Here is a 24,160-nt window from a genome sequence, read left to right on the forward strand (position 1 = left end):
TCTACTGTTCTGTTTTACATAAATTTAACAGTGTTTTATCCTCTCTGTGTCATCAACATTTTAGCCAGGTACCATTTTCTGAGGCAACTATACTCCTGCTACTATGTAATCAATAACACAGTACTTTCAATCTTGACAATTTTCTTTAGTGGAAAATTACTTTGCATAGGGTTTTTGCCATTCCAATTGATAAGCCATCTTCATTCAGATTTACAATGTCAAATATTATCACTCCCAAAAAGGCACTGACAGCCTTAAACATATGCATGTACAAATCAGTATTTTTTTCAACTGGTCTCCTTTGGAAACATTTTTTTTGAACTGAAATACTAGAAGGTAGATGAATTTGTGACCTACATCCTGTGGCAAACCTGAAGATAAGTTTGAAAAAAATGTCATATGAACTTGCAGGATCCACAGAGAAATTTACTTGTGGGTAGTACATCATTTTTGATATAAAGAAATAGGTCATTGTAAAATGTTTTCATAGGAACCAATGGTACTGAGATGTTTATTTTCTGAATTTCTGTCTTTATTTTGCTAAATTCCTCCTCTAAGTAAGGGAGGGCCAAGAAAACACCTTTTTGTTACCTGGCAGATTGCCTTCTGGGTAACAGATGTTAGGTAAAAATGCACATTGCTGCTTTGAAACACACCTGAGATTTTTGAAATCCTAAGAGGCGTTTACAGTTGTATAAGAAATTGGCTAATTAAAATGTTGTTGAAAGATTATTTGAGGGAATATTCCTTTTTATGGAAAAGAGATGAGGAAAATAGAAAATCTAAGAATAACCTTAGCAGGTCGAAAGTTTTGTTTTAAATAATTTAACTTTTTTGTCATAAAAATGAATGGAATACTTATTCGGTCGTCATGGAGAAAGCCTAGCCTACCCATCCTTTTTTTTTTTTTTTCCTAATATGTGGAGAGCCTGTTCTTTTACATTTGCTTATGCTGCTTTGAACATTTTGGTCACAATTTTTATTTTTTATATTCAAAGTATGTAGACCTTGTGACAATCAGTTGTAGCAATAACTCTTCTTGTGGTCTTTGAAAGATCAAGCACAAACCAGGAAAAAAATCTAAATAAGGTTCAGATTATTTGAATAAATTTCCCCTTAAATTTAGTGGGGTTTGGGAAGAATTGTGTGTTATGAGTTTATGACAACTGAATAATAATTAAACTTCAAATGATTAAACTTTAAATAAGTAAAAGAGAAATAATTTTCATGCTCCTTGCAATAAGTCAACAGTGTTAGTGTTAAATAGAGCATGAGAGTTCCTTGTAGACCTATTTTTAGAGACAAAAATTGTTTATGATTTGGTATATATACCTTTCCATACTTTTCATGCGTAAGTAAGTATATTTTATCTATTTAATTGTAGACATGCTGTATTTACTGTTGTATCATTCCCCTCTTCACTTAACAATATGGGGAGGACTTATTTAGACATTTAAAGCTACCACTTTTTAGAAATAGGTGTAATTTTAAAAATAATTATGCATGATTAAGATTTAGACTTTTCAAATTATTTTAGCATAAACACTATTGTAACAAATGTTCTTACTCATATGTCTTTGCGTACTTGTTCAATTATCTCATTAGTATGGGTTCCTAGAACTAGATTTGCTGGCTTAAAGGTGCTTAGGTAGATATTTTATACTTCATGAAAATTTTGGTTTCCGCATCCCACAGTAGCATTGTCCTTAACCATCTTTTATGTTCTGTGTTTCTCTAATTATAAAACTCTAATTGGTTTTAAAATCTGCTCCCTTTGGTTATTAACACGTTGGTGGTCTTTTCAGCCATCAGACTGAGCAGACATTACCAAGCCTATAGCATAGGGTATTTACATGTAGATATTGATCTACAGATATGAATATAGATCATATAGATATAGATATAGTAATTGATATGGTTATAGACATGGTTATACACATAGATATAGACTTGGATAAAGACACGCATACACACACACGCCCACGTATGCACACACGCATGCACGCACGCACACACACACATCTTTTCCCAAAAGCAAGTTGTTGTTTATGCTGTTTCATCAACCTAGAAAATTTTATTTTTCGATATTCAACTTTATTCATCCTGAGAAGCTGAGCTCTGATTTCACACTCCCTACCAAGTCACAGCCATTTTTTATTGCTCCTGTCAGAAATCTCATATTCCTTCATAGAACTTATGTGGTACCTTGTACTCTCCTATAACACTTATCCTGCTCTGTCTTTAATTTGACTTAGGCATATCTCAGCTTCAGGATTCATAGATAAAGTCCTTGGTTGCAGGAACCATGTCTGACCTATTTTTTTAATCCGCAGATACTTCATGATTTGCCAATATTTGTTGATTTGGGGTAGGTACTAAGCCAGTGTTGTATACATATGGATTTCCATTGTTGTCTGCCACAAAAAGGAGTAATTTTGAGAAATGCAGTGTTTTGGAAAAGAACATGAGACATGCAGTCAGAGAATTTGCCACTTAATTTCTGTGTGGCTTTAAAGATGTTCCTCATCTTCTATGAACCTCAGTTTAATTCATCTGTGAAACTAAGGGAATAACAATATACTTCAAAAGTAGTAAGTATATCACAAAGTAATAATGAAGAATAAACAAGATACTGGCTTGACAGTGCTTTGCAAAGTTATATAAACATAAATATAATAATTATATATTATTACAGCTAAGATTTCTGAATTCTTATGTCAGTAGAAAGTAAATAAGAAGACTGAGTCTCCCTCTCCCAACATGTACCCAATGATATGAATCTTAAGTAATCGGATGGATAACAAGATTCCAGATGTAAATGTTGTGACCATATGCATCCATCAGAAATAGTTTAGTAAAAACAGAAAGAAAAATAAGCTCACAAATAGGGTTGCACTCTCTTTCCTGTATGATAGAATAGCTAAATTAATGGCTAAATCTAATTAAGAAACTGAAAAATTATAGCATGCCTGCTGCCAATATTAAACCCAATGGACTGTGAGATAGGGATATGGTAGCACTCAAAAATTACCTCACCATTGTTGAATATTAAGGCAATTTTGCTACCTATCCTTAGAAATAAAACAGCCCTTGCAATTAAATTTTGTAATTTGTTATTGGTTCAAAAATTAATGCCTTTTACTATCATAAATTTATCATCACAGGTGACAAAGCACAATTTTAATTAACAGTGGCAGGTAAAGCTCCTTACAGTCAGATTGAATTTATATTAGCAATTATATAAAAATTATATTTTGATCATCACAGTTTTGCATTGAAGCCAAGAGTTGTAATCATATATAGTCCTGCCCCTAACGTTTTGTGGGGCATGGGCCAATAAAAAATTATAAAATAGCTACAAACTGCTAAATATGTCCTTCTACCTTGATAAATAAATATACTTTTATAATGACCTAGAAGCCCAGGTTTGAATTTGGAATCCTCTGACCCTTGGACTCCTGCATCCGACTTTGGATGAAGAGCAGCAGGCCCCTCCCTTGTTGCCTGATCAGTTTCCTTTTCATCCCCAGCTCAGTGCTGCACCACGGGGAATCCTGTGCTCCACCTCTAGGGAGTCATACTTCTAAGCCCTGTCATCGCCACCTCTCAGCCCCAAAAGTCTGTGTCTGGGCCAACCTGCTGGTCTAGGGATGCACATTCGTAATGCACTTGACTTTCAGAGGAAAAGACCAGGAGAGAAGCCTGCGTAGACTTTAGATTGGACTCAGGACCATTAGGGCAAGATATCTCAGAGTTTTTGATACGTAGAGAATAGCCTAGAAAAGGTATTGTAAACTGCGGGTGAACACATCTACTGGGTCCCCTAGAATCCTTGTTCCCTGTGGAGAAATACAGGATGGCAGAGAGCTATAGTGAGGCTTTCTGACATACGGGACCGAGGGGCCTACCTTGCCTAGATGTAGGGGTGGTAATGATCATACATTAAGCATTTGAGTATATTCCAGAGATTTCAATTAAATAATGGCTCAAATATGTCAGTGATACTAATAAGTTTAATACATTGATTTTCAATTATATATGCTTTAGGAAAAAGTAAAGCTGTATTTTAAACCAATGCATTATTCGGTATATTAATTTTGTTTTAAAAGTGAGGTTCTCAAAACATTATTTCCGTGTGTTGTGGTATTATTTCCTTCTTGACATATTTATGGGGAATTTAGTTATTGAGAAATGTAGATTGTGTATGTGAAAGACACAAAGCATACCAAATAATTTAGACACAGACGTAAGTATAGCCATGAGTGTCTGTGTTAGTCAGGGAAGTCTAGGTTTTGTTATGGCAGCAATCACACTAATTTAGTGATTTAAAAATACCGAGGTTTATTTCTCATTCGCACTATGTCTATCATGAGTCAGCCCAGGGCTCTGTTCTGCAACATGGTCCTTCTAACACTGGAGTTCAGCCAGACCTAGCAGTCACCCTTATGTTCTTACAAGTTGTAGTAAAGAGAGAAAAGAGAACAATGGCAAATCTTGCATTACCCATTATGTGCTCAGTCCAGAAGAAATACTTGCTCCTCTGACCATAACTCATTGACAAAAAACAGTCAAAACGATCCTGTGTTCTAGAGGGAGATAGAACCAGAATATTTGTTGATCAAAACTAATGATTAATCTTGTGCAGTATACACATGTATGTATCTAGGAAAGCATAAGAAACATCAAGAATCAGCCAGGCACAGTGGCTCACACCTGTAATCCCAGCACTTTGGGAGGTTGAGACAGGTGGATCACTTGAGGTCAGGAGTTTGAGACCAGCCTGTCCAAAATGATGAAACCCCATGTCTACTAAAAAATACAAAAAATTAGCCGGGCGTGGTGGTGAGCACCTGTAATCCCAGCTACTCAGGAGGCTGAGGCAGGAGAATCACTTGAATCTGGGAGGCAGAGGTTGCAGTGAGCCAAGATCGTACCATTGAATTACAGCCTGGGCAACGAGAGCAAAACTCTTATCTCAAAAAAAAAAAAAAACAAAAAAAAAACAAAAAAATCAAGAACCATATGCACCAAATTGTTAATACAGTTTCCTTAAGGGTGGAGTGCAGGTTACAGCTACATTTTAAAAACTTGGTGTATGCTTTTCAGTACTTTTGTAATATTTGTTAAATTAAGGCTATAAAATAGTCTTTAAAGGTATAAATACTAATGCAATACCCATATATTGAAAATTAAAACCTACTATTCATCTAATATTAGTTGTACTTTCATATATGACAAAATGGTGATGGACATGTTTTTAATTAAATTTGAGATTCAGTAGACACAATTACTTATGGATTTTTCAAAAATTCAATGAGTGAATATTTATATATTCAGATACTGTAAGAAAATTAAAATAAGCATACCAAAAGATACAGTAGAAGATATTAGACTTATATACCATGGAAAAGGACCAGTAAGGTACTCAGTTTGTCCTTCCTTAATTCTATGGGACATTTTAGATTCTGGAAATTCACTACTGCCGTGTTTAACATTTCATTTAGTATTCTATTGTAAGCTGTATTCCCACTCACATTTTTAAAAAATATATTTACATAGATTTCCCAGGATTTATGCATTTCTTTATAACTTGACTGTCTTGCATAGTCTAATTTTTCAGCATTTAAATATCTAAAATAAGTTTTAAATGCAACGTTTCTGAATTATTTTCTATTGTTACCTACTAAAAGCAAGTCATATTGTTTAGAAGTAATTTAATTTCCTAGGACTTGGTTTATGAATACTTGGTAAGTCTATGCCTGCAACAACCACTGAATGCCCCACAGCACACGAGTGCAATGTCTTTGATAGCATGGGTTTTGTTAAATTAATGAAACCTTAATAATTAAATTTTTAATTGCATCTGGAAATTTTTCATTAACTGAGAATCTTTTAACAATAAAGTTCCTTTTTACCTGGCACACTTCGGAGGCAATGCATACTTTTGGAGGCATCTAATTCAGGCTTAGGAGTCTCAAAGCATAAGAAGACCCAGTCAAGTACCATGCGAGAGTAAACTGGGTAAGAAAGAAGGGAAACAGTCCATAAGAAAACAGATTTCTGTGGTGACCTGGGAGTGCATGCTCCTCTTAAAGGTATTCCAATTAGAACAGTTTTAAAGCATTATTCCAGTGAAACTAAATACTCTCATTGGCAAGATTTGAGTATCTGTCTATGAGTTTGAGACTCTAGGACTCAGATTCTTGTTTATTACACATATTTATTTATTATTCAATATTAGTCTACACAGGCAAGAAGATCCATAATTGGTCATATTCTAAATTGTGCAAACAGAAAAGACATAAAATCAAGAGATGCAAAATTCTTAGGAGAAAAATAGTATTAATTTTGTGATGGGTACATAGTTTTGTTAACCTCATTTTGGTCATCTTTTGGGTTTAAACAATTCACAATAATACTTCACAGATATCTCACTTTAGATGCTTTATGGCTAAAAACCAACAATGGGCTTGGTAATTTGTTTCTGGTGAGAGTGAGAGAAAAATCAGTGCGTAAGTTGTTTTCAGTTCAGAGAGAAGTAGGACAATATCCCAAGTCAACATGAAGAAACAGAAGTCACCAATGAAACACAGACTATTAAAGCTACCACCTGTTGCAAACTTGTGTTTCCTTAAATCCAACTAGGATTTAGGGTTTAAATTATAATATTAAATTGGTTTTAATGATGGTTTATAACAGTGTCTTTTGAAAACACTCATTTTTTGTTGTTTTGCTAATGCATAAAAGCATCAAGGCTCATTAGTTTCATATTTCTAGGCTCCAATCAGCCAAGGGGTTAAAAGAAAAATAGAAGCTGAAAGGACTTCTTTTGCCCAGGGAACCTTCTCATCATTCTTATCTCTTACCTGTTCTTAGGAGGTAAGATATGCACTGAGCATATTGGCTGCTTATGCTTGTTACTGGAATTGATCTACTATGGTGATATAACGAGTCACCATGAAGTAGCAGCCCAGTTACTGAAGGAGGTAAGGTTAGAGACCAGAATCTGACTGGCAACAAGGCTGTCTGGATGCCTCCCGACACACTCAACAACAGCTCTTTATGCTTTCCCAGAGTACGGGCAGTACTGTTCCAAGTCTGGAGTGGCAGAGGCCAAGGCTGATCACTAAGTGGGTCACAATGAGCAACAGGAAACTGAGGGCATAGAGCAATACTTGTAATTTTACTTTTGAACCTGATGTTTGTTAAAATCTACAGAGTATTGGGTTCCTGTTTTCAGGAAGCTTTAAAAAGCAAACTAAATACAGATCAGGAAATTCATGGACATACTTCTATGACTGCTTCATAATAATGTATGTGGTATGTAATATGTGCTAACCACTGTGTTGAGTGTTTTTATTTTGCAGTTTTTTTTTGTTTTGCTTTTAGTTAGTCCATGTAACTATTACACTAACTCAGTGAGGTAAGTATTGTACTTGGATTTCCAGATAAGGATACCAAAACTTTGGGAAGGTAATATGCTTGCTTAAGAGCATATAGCTATGGAGTAATAGAAAGGGGATTTAAATCCATGTCTGTTTAACTTCCAACCCTAAGGTAGCCAGTCTTTGTTAGCTATGGTTAAGCTAATTATACTCAAGATTCTTAACTACTAAGCTTGTCTAGATATTTAGCTCAGTGGTTAAGATTTAGGATCTAGTCAAGGCTGCCTGGACTCAGATTCTGGCTCTGCCACTGACTACCTGTGTGCTCCCTAACAAGTTATTTTACTTTTTTGAACCTTAGGTTTCTTACTGTAAAATGAGGATAATAGTAGAATTTAATTTCTAGGGGCCTCATTAATATTAAATGAGTTAATACATGGGAAGTGCCCAGAACAAGTGGTGCCTAGGAGACATTATTCCTGTCATTATCATTTTTATTATTAGTTATTGAAAACCAACAATTCTGCAAATGAAGATTAAACAAAATCCTTATATATAAGCGCAACTAGTTGTGTTTTTTTCTTGAAACTTGAGGCATTAAAATTTGATTTTTTAAAGATGAAAAATATACAATCTGCTAGATAACAAATTAGTTGTAAAACTTCAGAACAGGTTGGTTGGGGTACAGACAAATATAAAAGAGCAAGAAAAAATTAATAAGGGGAAAGATAGCCATGGAGGAAGAGACAATGAGAGATCTGTGTAGTAGCAGCTAGGTCGGAAGCAATGATATACTTAAAGACAAAGGGGCAAATAGACATTCTAAGAGATTATATTCATCAAGTAATACAATTAACTCATGATTTCAAATAAACTATTTATTTATTTTTTCTTTTATTATTATTATTATTATTATTATTATACTTTAGGTTTTATGGTACATGTGCCCAATGTGCAGGTAAGTTACATATGTATACATGTGCCATGCTGGTGCGCTGCACCCACCAACTCGTGTCCTTTGTAGGGACATGGATGAAATTGGAAATCATCATTCTCAGTAAACTATCGCAAGAACAAAAAACCAAACACCGCATATTCTCACTCATAGGTGGGAATTGAACAATGAGAACACATGGACACAGGAAGGGGAACATCACACTTCGGGGACTGTTGTGGGTTGGGGGGAGGGGGGAGGGATAGCATTGGGAGATATACCTAATAAACTATTACTTTAAACAAGGTTGCATTTTTATAATTCTGGGCAGACATAAAAATATCCTCTCTTTGTATTTACTCAGATGGAAGCTGAAATTGTTTTCCAAAAAATGGCTCTCACAATATCATTGGTCAACTTGACTGTGATAATGTGAAGTGAGAATAAAGAAAAGGAGTTAGGTCCCAAATGAGCAAAAATTAAAACAAATGAGTACTTTTTCAGTGTTTTCTTTACCCAATGAAATATTTGTATTATTTGGGTTTACAAATTACAAAGATACATGGCTTCATAACTCGTTTTTTTGTCTTTTAAATTATCTTCATTTTTTTGTTTATCTTTGGGAGCAAAGTGCTGATGAGTTAGTGTGATGTAAGAATAGAAGAGTTAAGAGAAGGCGAAGAATGGCAACAAACACTAGCTTTATGTTCTCAAATTTGGTGCTTAGGCCACTGATAATTGCTATTCTTTTGAAAATATGTATGTACATTATTTTCATTTTTTAAATTATAATAAGCCTATGTTCTGTAGAGATATTTTCTAGCTTATTTCACTGTTTACTATATGATTGACTTTGGACAATTATTTAACCTTTCTATATTTTTCATTTTTAAGTTGAAATTAATGATAGTACAGGGTCCTTGTGGGAATTAAGTAGGCTAAGATATGCAGAATATTTAGAATACAGCCTTATACCCATCTGTACTCAACAAAGGTTAATTATAAGCATAGCTGTTATGTGTATGATTACATTCCTTAGCTTACTTTCTATAAAACAAATCACATATGTACCCTATATTGTAGGGTGCATTGTTATGCCTGAAAGATATTTAAAGTGATATATGGCTTTATTACTAAAGAGTTATGCTTTTTATGGCTGGTTACATCCTAACAAGTTAGAGATGGCTCAAGGATACAAAGAAAAAAGAGAAAGATGAAGGGAAAACTAGATTAAGAAAGAGGAAAAATAAATGTTTGAATGCAAAATGTTAATAGAAATACATTTGCAACTAGAATTTAAGATTTAAATTATAACATTAAATTGGTTGTAATGATGGTATATAACAGCATCTTTTGAAAACATTCATTTTTTGTTGTTGCTATATTGCCAACTCAGCTAAGAAAGTCTTGGAATTGGAAATGGGCTCTGAAATACATTTGGTGTTCAAAATGTATTTCCATCATTGGTAGCTACGATTCTGGTTAACCTCTCTGCTTCTTGATTTTCTCATCCAAAGTTGGGGCCACTGGTATGTCTATTGCAAAAGGTCTTTGGAGGGTTAATTGGACTAATGCAGGTAAAGGGCTTAAAACTGTGCTTGACACCATATTTGCATTCCTTAAGTGTAACTGTTATTATATTGGATTAATTCTTAGGGTAGGAGAAATGGTGATGAAAAAGGCACTGTTCTTGGTCTCATGCAGATCAGAAGTCAACTGAGGAAGACTTAAAGAGTGAACAGGCTCTTATGATACAGCTTGGAAATTGTCCTGAAGCTGCTAGAGGTACATACAGGTTGCTGCTAGAGCAGCAAGTTAAGGGGAACCCATTTATTTTAGAGAATGAAGTATGCCTTTCTGGAGCAAGTGATCTCTAAACTGGATCCTAGGAGAATGAGATTTAACTTGAAAAGGGAGTGGGGAAGAGTACATCAAAGCTTGAGGGAACTGCAGGTGCCCAGAATGTTTTGGGAAAATTCAAGTACTCTAGTATTATGGGAGAAAAATGTATGGGTCAGATGAAGAGACTGAAGCCACTAAGAAAAGGAGGTAAGTGAGCAGGGTAAAATGAGAAGGGTTTTGTCCTGAGTGTTAGGGAGGTTAGACTTTCAGGGATTCTTCAGAATAATCACAGGAGAATAAACACAAGAGCTTAGATCTTTAGAAGAGTTATCTTCTCTGCCTTTTGATACAACATGAAGAGCAGATGGAAGGAGGCAAAGTTTCCAGGAAGGCAACCACTTTGGAAGCACTTATTGAAATTGTTAGGAAGTGGTTGTAGTCCCTCAAAAAAGGCATGAAAGTGGGGGAGAGAGAGAGAAGTGGGTGGCATCTGTTATATTTAGGTGGAATCAGTAAGACGATGTTTTTTCACTTCTTAAAATGGGATTACAGGTCTTGGCTTAAATGATTATTTCATAGTCATTTCACTTGTTTTCCTGAGTAAGGATCTGAACACTGTGTATTGTTTTTGTCCAGTAAGAATATATGCTACTCATGTTCCATGGCCTTTAAATAAACACTTTCATGTCCAATTCTACAATTATCATGTGGAATATTTCCACTTGAAATGTATTGTTAAGTCTGTGGCTTCAATAGTAAGAGAATAGTAAGCAAAATAAATATGCCATTTCTTTTTTCCTTGTTCCATAAGTGAGGGATAATTTTCTTGGTGTGATTCTTCTCTCTTATTAAGAGCCTTAATGTTTAGGATTCGTGTTTTGCGCTATTACAGAATCAAGGTAGCAAAAAGGGACTAGTGAGCTATTTTTGTGTATCAGGAGGAAGGTTCTGTATCCCTTTTATTACAAACACGTTTTTCTTTTATTTTCTCTTCATTTTCTGACCATTGAATGGTGTATAGAACTTCTTATTATGCTTGCTGATATTACATTGACGGAAAAATTAATTTACTTAAATAAATAGCATCAATTTTTAAGCTGTTTTCCAGATAGCATCCTATCTGGTTTTGCAGATAGTTCATTCATTGGCAAGTATAAACTAGTCACAAACTGCTTTAGTTGATAGTTTAAATTTAAAAATAAAATCCTTGTCCTGTTTATACTGTTTTTTTGTCACCACATTGTGAAAATAGGATTTCAGAGTTTTGAAAAAAATTATTTCATTATTTAGATTTTGATTAATGTATTTCAATTCTTGCTGAACAAAAATATTTAAATAAGATAGAAGAGTTGTATTTTAAATTATTTGGATGATATTAAAAATACCTAATACATAAATATGCTTACAATAACCAGAAATATTCATAAGACAATTCTACCATTCATATAAAAACTTGAATTATTTCACGAAATAAAATTGAGCAAATCTACCACTTTATTGCTTTCCTGTCAAAGTTGGCTATATGTCAGAGCTGGTGGAGTCAGTGAATTTGCACGTTCAGGAAAGGGATTTGAAGGAATTAATCTTTCCAAGCATTTCTAATCTCTGAATTTAAACTCTTTCTCTATTTTTGGAAAGATGGGTCCCAGATTTTGTAGATATATTCATTTTACTTAAACACATGAGTGCTTGTCAATAGGGTAGTGTTTGTGTGTGTATATATACACATGAAATATACCATCTATACATTATGTTAGAATTTCAATTTGAAACACCATGTATATAATCTTTAAGAATGTAACTCCCTTAAACTTCAGTCCCTTTTACAGCAGACTAAGTGCTGCTAATATACAGGAAGCAAGAGGCAGCAGGGTCTTCACCTCAAAAAGACCTTCGGATTGCACCCCTTTGGAGCTCATCAGAGCCCATTCAGGTTTATCCTGAGGAGTCAGTTGATGCACTGCCTGATACTACTTCCTCCCAGGGGCTGAATGCACAGCTTCGGCAAGACACCCAACTCCTGCTGACTTGAGAAAAGTGTTATTTTAATGATGATTATAATGAGTTTTAGTGTTGCTGGGAGCCAAATGTATCCTTAAGTCTAAAAGAGAAAGCTGCAATCAGAGTGAAGCATAATGTAGCTTAGATTATTATTTGATATGTTGGCCTTTTAATTAGGATTTTTCCCTTCTTGATATTCATTTATTGCCTATTGTTCCAAGGTGAATATTTGTCGTGTATCTTGATGAAGATATCGTAGCAACTGAAACACATTGAATGCACTGAAGGGGTGGGGGGGTCTGCCTCATACCGTTTATCCTGACACATTAATCAATGAAACTATAGCTTTGATCCTAGCGCCTGAATTCATTTCTAGTATTTGATTTCCTCTCCAGCAGTCATTACAAGTTACTTTTTATTAAGTGACTCTAGCTTTAGAAGACGGCTTTTAGCCACTTTTAAGCCCATTCTTGCACTGCATTGTCATGAGAAGTTGATTGAGGAAACATCTAATAAAAGAAGCTTCAGCCAATTTGGTATGGTGATGCCATAGCAATCCTTAGAGTTAGTGGACTTTGAGAGTGAACTTTTTTGTCTTTAGTAAAAGTTGATGTGATCTGTTCTAAAATGGTTGTGTTTTATTTATTCTGTTGCCAGATTTTAATATGATTGAAAATTTTTTGAAAGAAAGTTAGTTTTTATTTTTAAGCTGTTTAGATCTCTTAAGGAAGGTACATTGACTTGGTGCATGTCCATTTTTTACAAAAGAAATGTATATCAAGCCAGTTAATATTGGGAGTGCATAAAAGGTTAGAAACTAAAGGTGTTGATCCAGCTTGATTGTAACGGTTCTTCAGCAACGGGAGTCAAACTGTTTTAGCCATGATCCATGGCTAATAACCTATTTTACCTGTGCTTGTAGGTTAAAAGTAGAGCAAAAATTTCACAAAATGATAACCTCAGTACAGGCAATGAATTATATTTTCTTTTTTATTATAATTGATGACAATTTATTGAATATCTACTGTGTATGGAGTATATACAATCTTAGGTGCTAGCAAGATAAGAGTGAGTAATGCTTTCAATCTGTATGTGGCAATTTACAGTTATATGAGTCCTGCAAGCATCAGGAGCCACAAAGTGGTTTAAAAAGTGGTTTATGAACTCTGGCCCTCAGGAGACAATTAAAGATATCAAAATATCTCACGTACCCCATAAATATATAAACCTACTATGTACCCCCAAAAATTAAAAATAAAATGAAAATAAAATGTGCCTGATATAGGTACAAGGGTAAAAATGCTTATTAGTGATGTAGGTATGAGGGTAAGAGTGTTACAAATTAGAACATTTTCAAACATTTGAGAATGTTAGAACTTCACTCTACATATTTTTTAGTGTTTTTTATTGACATTAAACAACTATACATATGTAATGGGCACATGTCATATTCTGATACTTACATACAATGTGTAGCAATCAAATTAGGGTATTTAGTATATCCATCACCTCAAACATTTGTTATTTCCTTGTGTTGGGAACATTTTGCCTCTTCTCTCCTAGCCATTTTGAAATATACAATAAATTATTAACTATAATGACTCTATTGTGTTATCAAACGCTAGAACTTCCTTCTTCTATCTAACTATATGTTTGTACCCATTAACCAACCTTTCTTCATCCACTGCCCCCAACCTACCCTTCTGGTAACCATCATTCTACTCCCTACCTCCATGCAATATCAGTCTTTTTAGTTCCCAAATATGAGTGAGAACATACAACATTTTTCTTTTTGTTTCTGGCTTATTTCACTTAACATAATGACCTCCAATTCCATCCATGTTGCTGAAAAAAATGCCAGTCACAAATTAGTAAATCGATTTTATAATCCAAAAATGAGTTTCAGTTTGTAAAACACTGCTCGCAACCACAAATTATAATCCTTAGAAGGTAGGTAGACACACTATAAATTTCGAAAAGTTTCACTCAACTGTAAAAATCTATGACTGACTAGAAAATGCAACAGATTATGATTCTTAAGTGTCGTATGACAAATTCTGGTTATGAATATCCTGAGTTAGGCCAATAGATGCATCATCTGCTTGTGTGATCCTATTCAATAGAGGGCTTTATCTGATGCAAATTGTTTCAAAATAAGTGGTAACATGTAATAACTTTTTTAAGAACATTTAAAAATAATTACCAAAAATGTTTATAAACATACCAGAAACTTTCCTGTTTTTAAACAATAATGTATAGGTTTTATGATTGGTGAACTGAATGTGAAAAACTTTTCTTGAATCACTAAATAAAATAATTTCTCATATTGCTGAGCTATAGTTGAAAGGAACTAGTGTAATGAAATCCACTTTTCATACCACTGTCATTTTCCTTGCCCCCAAAGTAAACCAGACTGACATGGAGGCTTTGTGAGGACAAGCACCATTCATGTTGTTCAGCCATATTGATCCATTGTTTCCTCAAAGCAAAGCACTATTCCTGGCCCAGTCCCTTGCCACTTGTTAGATGTATTATTGATTCTATGAATATAAATGAATGGATGGATGGATCAATCAGTTAAGTGTTAGTAAGATTTGCTCTAGGTAACTGAAAAATGGCAAAAATTTATTTCGATCTCTGATTTTCCTCTCTTTTTGTCTTTCCTGGACTTAGTTTCCTTAGTCAGTAAATGTGCATAGTCTGATATCGTATTTTCCTTAAACTCCTTTTTGTGAGTACCTTCTTTCCTAAGCTCTTTTCCCCAAGCTCTAGACCTTCCTCTTGTCAATTTTTTTTAAACAAAAGTGACCGTCCCAGTATCTGGTCCTCAGACATCATTTAGTTACACACAAACTAATCTATGTAAAGGAATGAAGAAATCTCTTTAATGGCTTATAGTGTAACTGCATCCAAGGGGAGTTACATCACAATTAGAGCCTACTGGGAGAAGGCATCGTATTGCGTAGTGGAATTAAGGGCACTGTTAAAAAGATTTGGGAAATCTAATGGTAGATATTTTGTCAGTGTCCCACAATAAACCTCATATAGTTGATGTTTGAACTTTTCTCAGAAAATACCGACACTGTGCCGGAGACAGAAGTTATTAAGGAATCCTGAAAATGTCAAAGTGTTTATGTATATATAGTGTATATATTTTTCTTTCTACAGTCTAGGATAAGGTATTCTCAAACTGGCTGTAGATTTTGGGGTGTGCCTAAAAATGCTGATATCTGGGCCAGGCACAGTGGCTCATGCCTGTAATCTCAGTACTGGGGGAGCCAGAGGTGGAAGGATTGCTTGAGGCCAGGAGTTTCAGACCAGCCTGGACAACATAGTGGGACCTCATCTCTACAAAAATTTAAAAATTAGTCAGTCATGGTGGCACACGTCTATAGTCCCAGCTACTTTGAATGTTGAAGTGGGAGGATCACTTGAACGCGGGAGTTTAAGGCTGCAGTGAGCTATGATCATGCCACTGCATTCCAGCCTAGGCGACAGAGAGAGACTCTGTCTCTTAAAAAAAAAAAGAAAAAGAAAAAGAATTTTTTAAAAATTGCTGATTTCTGAGTCACGATCCAGGCCTACTAAATCAGGATACCTGAATGTGGTAAACAAAATCTTTATTTTTAAAATAAACACTCTTGAGAGAGTCACAAATTTTAAATATTTCGGGGCGGGGGGGGTGGCGGCGGGGAGAAAATTGTCTGTGATAACTTATTTTTTTGAAACTTGTTTGAAAATAAGTTTCATTTTTCCCTTATTCAAGTGACCGGAAGGTCACTTATTTTTTGTCCTGTATTATAAATGGTTATTGATACTATGTGACATGAAAACAAAGTTTAACCAATAGAACCTTATAGAGAATTCTAGGCTACTTCTCAAGACTTGTCAAGACTCTGCCTACATAACAGGCAGAGCAACTTCCAGTATATCACACATTATTTGCTTAGGAAGGACAAAATATATTAAATGAGAAGGTGGGAGTGGATATTTTGATTCTGTTTCAGCTCTAGAAACAACATATCTTTCATTATACCATATCTTACTAGTAAGTGAATTCCACGGAGGAGAAAACACAACAAAACTAAACATTTTATTTGTATTGCTATGTGAATACATTTTATATATTCTAGATCTTAAATCTCCATTTGAATCTCCATACTAGCAGAAGTAAATGAGAGTTTAATATATTCTTTAGACCAATATTATTGAATGCCTATGAAGGCATAGTGCAAAGATCTGGGGATGAAGTAATGAAACAAGAATGTAATACCTGCACTTGTGTGTCTGCTGATAATTTTTAAGGATAAACTTCTTTGTAAAATTAATTTTTAAGGTATCTAGGTAGAGCTATGATGAGGAGAAGTGAAGAGTATGGAGAGGAAGACTACCATGGTCTTGAAGAATGAATAAGAGGTAGCTGATCAGGCAAAAAGTCAGGTAGAAGCTTTTAGGCAGAAAGAGCAGCACAAATGAAGGCTGTGCTTTTTATTATTTAACGACTGCTTTTTGAGTGCTCATATGAGCACAATGCTATGATCCTAGCCTGTTTTAAAAATTATTTTCCTTTTGAAAGAAGCTGCAAGCCTCAACAATGAAGCCATTATTATGTTTACAAGTTACTTAGGAGAAAGAAAAATGATAGCAATTTAACATTTTACATTATGGCTCCAGTCACCAGGTGAAAATGAGCTTGGTGTTGACTGTCCTCACCCAGGTGACCTTGTGTCCAATCAAAAAGTATATCACAAAACTTGGCATCACTTGTAATTTCTAATATGCAAAAAGATAGCCAGGCCAATCTGAATGTTTTTTGGTTTATTGACTAAGGCTCATTTAAGTATATTTTCTAAGTAAACTCTATAGTTTTTGTTGCACATAGCACTTCTTTGCTTTTTGCTTTCAAATTTCTCAGGTTTGGTCACCACGCTCTAAGGTAAAATGTAAACATACAATCATTTATAATAATAGTAACACTAATTATAATAATTTCTTCAGAGTGCTTACTCTGTAGTAGGTATTTATGAATTATCACTTCATTTTACAACAACCCAATGGGTTTTTCAAAGACAAAATACACTATACATTTTACGTAATTATTTATGGAGATTGTTAAAGAAAGACTAGAGATAGCAGGGAATTTTTAAAGAAAGAAATTTTGTTTATTGCTGCTTAGAAAGCTATAAAATAATTTTTACCATCTTTGCAGCATAGTACAGCCACTAGCACATGACTTACTCTTCGCTATGCAGAACCATTTAATCATTTTAATGAATTGGGAAAGTGGCCCCCATTTGGCCAGGATAAAGAACCAAGTGTGCTTTGATGCTGAGAAGGAAGGTGGTGTGACGTGATGGGCAACATGAATATCTGCTGGTAAAAAAAGGTACCCCAGTGGAACGGAGTTACATATTCAATTATAAGGGTTTTCAAGTACTTCTCTATTTCACGTGTCTGCTACAAAATTGTAAGTGCCCTAGAATGGAGAAACACCTTACGTGATGACACCTCTGAGGAATTAGTAAAATGACAGAAATGATAGTAAAAGAGCTCCAAAGTTGGTGTCCATACAATGGGTTGATAGCCTTTGCTGTCTCAGTAACAAGTTCTTTAGTAGCCTTGTCTAAGTCATTAACTTGTATCACATATTTTTCTTTTCTTTTCTTCTTCTTCTTTTTTTTTCTAACGGAGTCTTACTCTGTTGCTCAGGCTGGAGTGCAATGGCGCAATCTTGGCTCACTGCAACCTCCGCTTCCCAGGTTCAAGTGATTCTCCTTCTCAGTCTCCAGAGTAGCTGGGGTTATAAGCACGTGCTACCACGCCCGACTAATTTTTGTGTTTTTGGTAGAGACAGGGTTTCACCATGTTGGTCAGCTGGTCTAGACCTCCTGACCTCATGATCTGCCCGCCTCGGCCTCCCAGAGTACTGGGATTACAGGTGTGAGCCACCACAGCTGGCCAACTTTTTTTTTTTAATCTTCATAAGTGACCTCAAATCTGCACTCATCTATTAAGACGTGAGAAACAATAAGGAAAGGTTCATTGTGCAGGCACTGCAGCCACATCAAGCCCAGAGTCTGTCACACATAATACCTGCAAGACCATGACAAAATTACTTAATCTCCCTTTTCCTCACATTTTTCATCAATGTTTAATGGCGATGATAATATTACCATCATTAATGATAATGTTAATATCATAAGGTTGTTGTGAAGATCCATTTATTCATTTACTCATTCATCAAAATTTTAAGAGCATCTACTATGTGCCAGGCACTATGATGCATTTCAATGAAGGACAGAAAGACAATAATTGAAAGAAAAAGAAAAATATAAAACGTGGAAAAATTAATTTGAGATGGGCAAGAATATTTTAATATGATAGGCAGAGAAGATCGCCTTGATAAAATGACGGTTAAACAGAGACCTGAATGAGGTAAGTGAGTTAAGTCCTGAAGCTACGAGGGGACGGGGACATATCATGTAGAATGAACTGTAGAAGCAAAGGCTGTGTGACACAAGGGTTCATGGCATTTTTCAAAGAGCTACCTGGAGGCCATTGTGGCTAGAGCTATGTGAGCAAAGGGGAGAATTTTCAGAAATAAATTTAGAAAGATGTCAAGAGGACAAGAGAATATATGGGCCCTGTGGAACATTATAAGGACTGGCTTTTACTGCATGTTACCGAATTTAACACATTTTTCATTGTTAGCTTCATCATTATTTTATGTATAACTAAGGAACAAAAACTGCCATGAAAACGATGGCACAACACTTTCTAATCACATAGATTTTTATTTTGTATTTATCTAAAGAGTTTATTTAGTCTTATTTAGACAAAAATTCTTTTATATGCTATGCTGGTCTGCCTCTGTTTCTTTTTACATACACAATAACTTCTCATTTCAATGTTGAATCATAGTAGAAACTTACTGAAGATATTAAGTTCAAATGTGTAGTCCCAATAGTGCCTACAATTTAACTGAAGTGATGACCAAGTTTGTTCATATACAAGCAATGATCAGTATGTTATAACTGCCACCTGGTTTACGGTGAATATAAGACACTTTTTAATTTTCTATATAAAAATAAGTATGTATTATAGTCATCTAAATGTGGAATGTAAATGAGATAGAAAGTCAGAGAAGGGTGTTGCGAGAAGAAGTCATGGTTTACTTAAAGAATTGCTTTTGCTGCCATGAAAAGAATAGACTGACTGAAACGCACAAAGGTGCAAGCAGAGAGCTGCCCAGGAGATTTATTTGATTAATAACGATTCAGATAGATGGTAGTGGTTTGGCTCAGAATGATATCTTAGAGGTGTCATGAAATGGTCAGATTCTGATGTCTTTTGAAGATAGAAATGACAAGATTATTGATAATTGGATGAAAGCGATAGGAGAAAGAAGTCAGAATAACTCTCAAGTTTTTACCTTGAGATTGGGAAGACTGTGCACAGATGGGTAGGGATCCGTGGGGGTCAGGAGTCTGCTATTTGACGTGATACATGTGAACTTCACTATTAGAAATTCAAGTGGAAATGTGGAGTAGGTGACTAGAAAATGAGTTTAGAGTTCACAGAAGTAGAATCTGGAGATAAAACTTTAACATAAAATAACTCCTTCCTTGTATAGATGCAGTTTAATATTGCGAAACAGGATGGCATCACCTACAATTGTGTTTCTCCATTTTTGGCTACTATTCACACTTTTTTTGGACAATGGAGTCTTGCTCTGTTGCCCAGACTGGAGTCCAGTGGCACAATCTTGGCTTACTGCAACCTCCGCCTCCTGGGTTCAAGTGATTCTCCTGCCTCAGCCTCCTGAGTAGCTGAGATTACAGGCATGCACCACCACGCCCAGCTAATTTCTGTATTTTTAGTAGAGACGAGGTTTCACCATGTTACCCAGGCTGGTCTGGAACTCCTGACCATAGGTGATCCACCCACCTCAGCATCCAAAAGCGCTGGGATTCAGGCATAAGCCACCATGCCCGGCTACTATTTGCACTTAAAATAACTAGTTCAACCATTGTGGAAGACAGTGTGGTGATTCCTCAAGGATCTAGAACTAGAAATACCATTTGACCCAGCCATCCCATTATTGGTCATATATCCAAAGGATTATAAATCATGCTACTGTAAAGACACATGCACACATATGTTTATTGTGGCACTATTCACAATAGCAAAGACTTGGAACCAACCCAAATGTCCAGCAATGATAGATTGGATTAAGAAAATGTGGCACATATACACCATGGAATACTATGCAGCCATAAAAAAACATGAGTTCATGTCCTTTGTAGGGACATGGTTGAAGCTGGAAACCATCATTCTCAGCAAACTATCACAAGGACAGAAAACCAAACACTGCATGTTCTCATTCATAGGTGGGAATTGAACAATGAGAACACTTGGACACAGGAAGGGGAACATCACACCCAGGGGCCTATTGTGGGGTGGGGAAGGGGGGAGGGATAGCATTAGGAGATAGACCTAATGAATGTAAATGACCAGTTAATGGGTGCAGCACACCAACATGGCACATGGATACATATGTAACAAACCTGCACATTGTGCACATGTACCCTAGAACTTAAAGTATAATAATAAAAAAAGAAAAAAATAATATTTTATATCACCATATCACTAGGTAGCACACAAACATACACTGGAAAAATATGTATTATTTAATGTAACTTTATTTTATAGGTATGATACATTCTGTTTTTCTTGTCTCATCTTTTCTGTGTTCAAAAGCCAAAAGTTACTACATGTTCCTAAGATTAAAAAACACTAAACCAGAATGCGAATGAGAATAGAGAAGAGATTAGTTCCAAGAACTGAGCCCTGCTTCATGCAGTGTGTCCAAAGATCTGCAGCAATGCCTAGCACATATTAAATGCTCAACAAATGTTGGTTTGTATTATTAAAGGGGGATCCCTTCCCCCCAAAATATTACTGATTTGTTTTTATCAACTTCATAGTTAGAGGACTCAGACTATAGCATACAGAAAGAGAAACAGGTATTGCATTAGTTTTCTATGCTGTATAACTAATCACTACAAACGGCTACTTAAAACCACGTTCATTTATTATGTCAGTTTCTGTGAGTCAGAGCTCTGGGTATAGTTTAGCTGGGTTCTCTTTTTCAGGATTCCACCAGATGTTGGCAAGGGCTGCAGACTCATCAGAGGCTTGACTGGGGAAAGATCCACTTCAAACCGCCTCAGGTTGTTGGCAGCATTCATCTCCTTATAGTTTTAGAGTTGAGTTCTCCACTATCTCACTGGCTGTTGGCTGGAAGTCACTCTTACCTCCTAGATGCTGCCTGCTGTTCCTTGCCATGTGACCCTCTCTATAGGCAGTTCAGTGCATGCCCACCTACTTCTTCAAGGACAGCAGGAGAATTTCTTAAGCTCCAGTATGCCCAGCTGGAGTCTTATGTAACATAAATTATAATAGGGATGACAACCCAGCACCTTTGTCATAGAACATAACTTAATCAAGGGAGTGAAGTCGCCTTTTCCTTACTGTATTGGAAATGAGTCATTTGTTATGCCCATACTCAGAAGGAAAGGATTACATAAGGACCTGACTTACTGGGGGTCATCTTAGGGCATGTTCTTCTGCTTGTCTCCTTCTTTTCCAAGATATTCTTCCTGGAACTTGTAGGAAGGAGTAAAATTTTGGTCTTCATCTTGATTATGAAATAAGAAATCATAGAACAGGGGTAAGAAGACGTGAGCACTATTCTTAATACTTTCTGTTTTATCACGGGAATATGGCAAGGTAATTAATCTATCATTACCTCAGTTTTCCCATCTTTAAAATGGCTGTACCAGTGTCTTTCCAGCATCTTTTCTCACAGGATTCTCAAGAAAATGATATAAAATATTTTATGAAAGATTGAATTTTGAGCTATAAAGTGGTATAAAACATGACAAAACCCTTTATTATTATTATGCTCTGGTTTTCTAACTTTTCACCAGCTGTCTAGAAGGACAAAGCAATGTTATAAATGGCTTGTGGCCTGTCACCTTTCTCTAAACCTTGTCAGCAGCAAGCTCTCAAATATTTATTGAAGGAATAACACGTGTTTTTCTTCATTTGGTTTATATCTACTTTTGTTCATCAAGGGAGCCATAAATAGTTTTACCTTTCTTTATACAGTGTGTTTGATTTTTAAAACAAACAAGTGTTGTACAGTTTGTATTAAAGGACTACTTTATTGCTTTTTTATTACCTGAAAAATGCAACAAAAGTTTAAAATTAATAACAGTAGTAACAGGGAGTAGAGATAATAAAAGTTATGTTCTTGGCCTCAGAAGCAACTTGCAATTCACTTTCCATTTCCTTACCAAAAAAAAAAAAAAAAAAAAAAGAAGAAGAAAAAAGATCAATAACTTTTCTGGTGTTTGTTTAATCAAAGCAGGAACAGAAAAGGAGAGAGAAAGAAAGAAAAATAAAAACTTTTAAACATAAGGCAGCATCTAGCAATTGAGAAGAGAGTCAGGGATTTGCTTGATTTGGATAGTCCCTCTATCAACAGAAGTTTCATAGCCACTGTTGGGAGGAAAAAGTAACAGTGAAACATCAGAGGGGGAAACAGATTTACTAGGGCATAGGAAATCCTAGTAGGGTTTAAGTATTTCATGGGATCAGTTAGTCAGTAAGTGGCAAGCTTAAATGACCATTCCCAGATATCTTACATAACATACAGAGCTGACTTCCCAGGAGAGAAACATATTTCCGTTTGGAGACCAATATCTAGTTTTCAATTATTAAAAAGTAGAAAAACGTTTATAAAACACATCTTTCAATGCTACTCTTGTAAAATAATAGATTCTCGCAAATATCTTTCATTATGCCTGCCACTGACCTATCTAGTGCTAGAGTTGTATGCCCTTCTAGCACCTTAAACTATCTCCTGGAAATAATTCTGACACAAAACCTAGACTTGGCTCTCACCATTTGCTAGGCGTTTCCAAATGAACATTCTTTTGGTTGAAATTCACTCTAGCAAAAGCCAATTTTTAACCTTTCAGCTCTTGCCCAACCCACACACCTTACATAGGCTGTAGGGTCCCAGTCCACAAGTATATATATATACAAATTCTTTATCCTTTATTCATGGAAGGAAACATTCTGGCTCCTTTACAAATCCTTTATAGCTCAGAATTTCCGTTTAAAGTGCCTTTTGAAATGAAGGCAGAATTATTCTCTGTATTTTTTGACGCTGCTAAGAAGGAATTTCCTCTTGCAATCAAAAAGAAGTACAGGAAGGCAATGGAGACAATAAACCAGGATTACTGGAGATGATGTTTCCCACTGAGTTGCAGAAGGAAGTATTTGGGGGTAAGTGAATGGATCAGATCATAAAAGTCTATGCAACTGATCTGAAGAACATAGATTCTACTCTAAATAAATGGTGAATCATTGATGGCTTAGGGAATATGAACTGATATGAAAAAATATAGGGAATTAATCCCTCAGTAGTTTGCACTGTGGTTGAAAAGTCTAGAGGCAAGGGTTAGTTTGAAGGTGGTTATACTCATGTTAGTGTGAGGCACTAAGGTTGAGTAGAATTCGAAGTGAGAGAGAAGAATGGATGTGAGAGATGTGTAGTAGAGAAAAATGACTAGACTTAGTGACAAGATTTAAGTGACAAATGAATAAGACGTGGCAAGACTATGAAAGTCCTAAGAAACATAAAAACAAACTAGTAGAAGATATCTTACAGGCAAATTTTGGCATATGGAAAAATAATATGTTCACTTTACCAGTCTAGGTGGACTTTGCATGTATGTATGGGAGGACAATATATAACAGAGGTGACTACCTCTTTTATACTCCATTGTGTTCTGACCTTTCCCTTGTTTTGGTTAAAGCCATGTGAGCTTTAGAGTGGGCTAAATATCTATAGTGTGTTGAATAGTGCCCCCCCTCCAACAATTCATATCAACCCCGCACCTCAAAATGTGACCTTATTTGAAAA

The 24,160-nt window shown here is 35.5% G+C and overlaps 1 protein-coding gene across 8 annotated transcripts in view; it reads left to right on the top strand.

Moving 5' to 3' along the window:
- Nucleotides 1-24,160, top strand: part of NLGN1 (neuroligin 1) — an 886,466-nt gene that overhangs the window by 299,265 nt on the left and 563,041 nt on the right. The gene's annotated exons all lie outside the window — the stretch shown is intronic.

Source organism: Pongo abelii, chromosome 2 (assembly GCF_028885655.2).
Source record: "Pongo abelii isolate AG06213 chromosome 2, NHGRI_mPonAbe1-v2.0_pri, whole genome shotgun sequence".
NCBI lineage: Eukaryota > Metazoa > Chordata > Mammalia > Primates > Hominidae > Pongo > Pongo abelii.